The following is a 5,000-nucleotide window of genomic DNA, read 5'->3' on the forward strand; positions in this document are numbered from 1 at the left end:
GAGACTATCTTATTGCGAAAGTCAAAATCGCACGCTCTCACGGCGATTTGCCCCCGTATACGCCTGGGCGTAAGCCCGTGCGTCGCCGACCTAGCGGCCTGCCGATCGGTATTTACAGGGAGGCACTTTGAAAGCAACACGCCGTTGGAACTTTGAAAAATTTCGATGCGTCGCCAAAGTTCGTACTTTTCGATAAAATCTTCGTCCTATGATACATTTCGATCAAGAACTACATTGATCGTCATGAAACTGTTTTTTTTTTTGGGAGACGTGTACGCTCCTTTTCATAAAGGAGACTATCTTATTGCGAAAGTCAAAATCGCACGCTCTCACGGCGATTTGCCCCCGTATACGCCTGGGCGTAAGCCCGTGCGTCGCCGACCTAGCGGCCTGCCGATCGGTATTTAGAGGGAGGCACTTTGAAAGCAACACGCCGCTGGAACTTTGAAAAATTTCGGGGCAAAGCAATACGCGGCTGGGACTTTGAAATATTTCGGAGCGCACCTAAAGTTCGTTATTTTGGCTAAACGGAGCGAAAATCTGCATTTATACCATCACGGACGTTAGTTTAATAGCGTTTAACGATGGATCCACGGTACAGAATGCAAAAATATGATTGTTAAAATTTTCGACTAATCGGTTCTAAGAGGCGAAGCAATACGCCGCTGGGACTTTGAAATATTTCGGAGCGCACCTAAAGTTCGTTATTTTGGCTAAACGGAGCGAAAATCTGCATTTATACCATCACGGACGTTAGTTTAATAGCGTTTAACGATGGATCCACGGTACAGAATGCAAAAATATGATTGTTAAAATTTTCGACTAATCGGTTCTAAGAGGCGAAGCAATACGCCGCTGGGACTTTGAAATATTTCGGAGCGCACCTAAAGTTCGTTATTTTGGCTAAACGGAGCGAAAATCTGCATTTATACCATCACGGACGCTAGTTTAATAGCGTTTAACGATCGATCCACGGTACAGAATGCAAAAATATGATTGTTAAAATTTTCGACTAATCGGTTCTAAGAGGCGAAGCAATACGCCGCTGGGACTTTGAAATATTTCGGAGCGCACCTAAAGTTCGTTATTTTGGCTAAACGGAGCGAAAATCTGCATTTATACCATCACGGACGTTAGTTTAATAGCGTTTAACGATCGATCCACGGTACAGAATGCAAAAATATGATTGTTAAAATTTTCGACTAATCGGTTCTAAGAGGCGAAGCAATACGCCGCTGGGACTTTGAAATATTTCGGAGCGCACCTAAAGTTCGTTATTTTGGCTAAACGGAGCGAAAATCTGCATTTATACCATCTCGGACGTTAGTTTAATAGCGTTTAACTATGGATCCACGGTACAGAATGCAAAAATATGATTGTTAAAATTTTCGACTAATCGGTTCTAAGAGGCGAAGCAATACGCCGCTGGGACTTTGAAATATTTCGGAGCGCACCTAAAGTTCGTTATTTTGGCTAAACGGAGCGAAAATCTGCATTTATACCATCACGGACGTTAGTTTAATAGCGTTTAACGATCGATCCACGGTACAGAATGCAAAAATATGATTGTTAAAATTTTCGACTAATCGGTTCTAAGAGGCGAAGCAATACGCCGCTGGGACTTTGAAATATTTCGGAGCGCACCTAAAGTTCGTTATTTTGGCTAAACGGAGCGAAAATCTGCATTTATACCATCACGGACGTTAGTTTAATAGCGTTTAACGATCGATCCACGGTACAGAATGCAAAAATATGATTGTTAAAATTTTCGACTAATCGGTTCTAAGAGGCGAAGCAATACGCCGCTGGGACTTTGAAATATTTCGGAGCGCACCTAAAGTTCGTTATTTTGGCTAAACGGAGCGAAAATCTGCATTTATACCATCACGGACGTTAGTTTAATAGCGTTTAACGATCGATCCACGGTACAGAATGCAAAAATATGATTGTTAAAATTTTCGACTAATCGGTTCTAAGAGGCGAAGCAATACGCCGCTGGGACTTTGAAATATTTCGGAGCGCACCTAAAGTTCGTTATTTTGGCTAAACGGAGCGAAAATCTGCATTTATACCATCACGGACGTTAGTTTAATAGCGTTTAACGATCGATCCACGGTACAGAATGCAAAAATATGATTGTTAAAATTTTCGACTAATCGGTTCTAAGAGGCGAAGCAATACGCCGCTGGGACTTTGAAATATTTCGGAGCGCACCTAAAGTTCGTTATTTTGGCTAAACGGAGCGAAAATCTGCATTTATACCATCACGGACGTTAGTTTAATAGCGTTTAACGATGGATCCACGGTACAGAATGCAAAAATATGATTGTTAAAATTTTCGACTAATCGGTTCTAAGAGGCGAAGCAATACGCCGCTGGGACTTTGAAATATTTCGGAGCGCACCTAAAGTTCGTTATTTTGGCTAAACGGAGCGAAAATCTGCATTTATACCATCACGGACGCTAGTTTAATAGCGTTTAACGATCGATCCACGGTACAGAATGCAAAAATATGATTGTTAAAATTTTCGACTAATCGGTTCTAAGAGGCGAAGCAATACGCCGCTGGGACTTTGAAATATTTCGGAGCGCACCTAAAGTTCGTTATTTTGGCTAAACGGAGCGAAAATCTGCATTTATACCATCACGGACGTTAGTTTAATAGCGTTTAACGATGGATCCACGGTACAGAATGCAAAAATATGATTGTTAAAATTTTCGACTAATCGGTTCTAAGAGGCGAAGCAATACGCCGCTGGGACTTTGAAATATTTCGGAGCGCACCTAAAGTTCGTTATTTTGGCTAAACGGAGCGAAAATCTGCATTTATACCATCACGGACGCTAGTTTAATAGCGTTTAACGATCGATCCACGGTACAGAATGCAAAAATATGATTGTTAAAATTTTCGACTAATCGGTTCTAAGAGGCGAAGCAATACGCCGCTGGGACTTTGAAATATTTCGGAGCGCACCTAAAGTTCGTTATTTTGGCTAAACGGAGCGAAAATCTGCATTTATACCATCACGGACGTTAGTTTAATAGCGTTTAACGATGGATCCACGGTACAGAATGCAAAAATATGATTGTTAAAATTTTCGACTAATCGGTTCTAAGAGGCGAAGCAATACGCCGCTGGGACTTTGAAATATTTCGGAGCGCACCTAAAGTTCGTTATTTTGGCTAAACGGAGCGAAAATCTGCATTTATACCATCACGGACGCTAGTTTAATAGCGTTTAACGATCGATCCACGGTACAGAATGCAAAAATATGATTGTTAAAATTTTCGACTAATCGGTTCTAAGAGGCGAAGCAATACGCCGCTGGGACTTTGAAATATTTCGGAGCGCACCTAAAGTTCGTTATTTTGGCTAAACGGAGCGAAAATCTGCATTTATACCATCACGGACGCTAGTTTAATAGCGTTTAACGATCGATCCACGGTACAGAATGCAAAAATATGATTGTTAAAATTTTCGACTAATCGGTTCTAAGAGGCGAAGCAATACGCCGCTGGGACTTTGAAATATTTCGGAGCGCACCTATAGTTCGTTATTTTGGCTAAACGGAGCGAAAATCTGCATTTATACCATCACGGACGTTAGTTTAATAGCGTTTAACGATGGATCCACGGTACAGAATGCAAAAATATGATTGTTAAAATTTTCGACTAATCGGTTCTAAGAGGCGAAGCAATACGCCGCTGGGACTTTGAAATATTTCGGAGCGCACCTAAAGTTCGTTATTTTGGCTAAACGGAGCGAAAATCTGCATTTATACCATCACGGACGCTAGTTTAATAGCGTTTAACGATCGATCCACGGTACAGAATGCAAAAATATGATTGTTAAAATTTTCGACTAATCGGTTCTAAGAGGCGAAGCAATACGCCGCTGGGACTTTGAAATATTTCGGAGCGCACCTAAAGTTCGTTATTTTGGCTAAACGGAGCGAAAATCTGCATTTATACCATCACGGACGTTAGTTTAATAGCGTTTAACGATGGATCCACGGTACAGAATGCAAAAATATGATTGTTAAAATTTTCGACTAATCGGTTCTAAGAGGCGAAGCAATACGCCGCTGGGACTTTGAAATATTTCGGAGCGCACCTAAAGTTCGTTATTTTGGCTAAACGGAGCGAAAATCTGCATTTATACCATCACGGACGCTAGTTTAATAGCGTTTAACGATCGATCCACGGTACAGAATGCAAAAATATGATTGTTAAAATTTTCGACTAATCGGTTCTAAGAGGCGAAGCAATACGCCGCTGGGACTTTGAAATATTTCGGAGCGCACCTAAAGTTCGTTATTTTGGCTAAACGGAGCGAAAATCTGCATTTATACCATCACGGACGCTAGTTTAATAGCGTTTAACGATCGATCCACGGTACAGAATGCAAAAATATGATTGTTAAAATTTTCGACTAATCGGTTCTAAGAGGCGAAGCAATACGCCGCTGGGACTTTGAAATATTTCGGAGCGCACCTATAGTTCGTTATTTTGGCTAAACGGAGCGAAAATCTGCATTTATACCATCACGGACGTTAGTTTAATAGCGTTTAACGATGGATCCACGGTACAGAATGCAAAAATATGATTGTTAAAATTTTCGACTTATCGGTTCTGGATCACTGAAAAATCAAAAAAAATTATTAATTTTGATTAATTAAATTACATATGTAGTTTTATATTGTTATAGTCTCGTATTTGTTAATGTTTTGTCGTAAGAAAATGCAAAAATATCGTTTTAATGTTTTCGTCTCATCGGTTCTGGATCGCTGAAAAATCAAAAAAAAATATTAATTTTGATTAATTAAATTACAAATGGAGTTTTATATTGCTATAGTCGCTTATTTGTTAATGTTTTACCGTAAGAAAATGCAAAAATATCGTTTTAATATTTTCATCTCATCGGTTCTGGGCGGTTTTAAAATTTTTTAAAATATTAATTAAACCCATGATTTACATGAGAATGTGAATTTATTATGTCC

This window comes from Osmia lignaria, unplaced genomic scaffold (genome assembly GCF_051020975.1).
Source record: "Osmia lignaria lignaria isolate PbOS001 unplaced genomic scaffold, iyOsmLign1 scaffold0038, whole genome shotgun sequence".
NCBI lineage: Eukaryota > Metazoa > Arthropoda > Insecta > Hymenoptera > Megachilidae > Osmia > Osmia lignaria.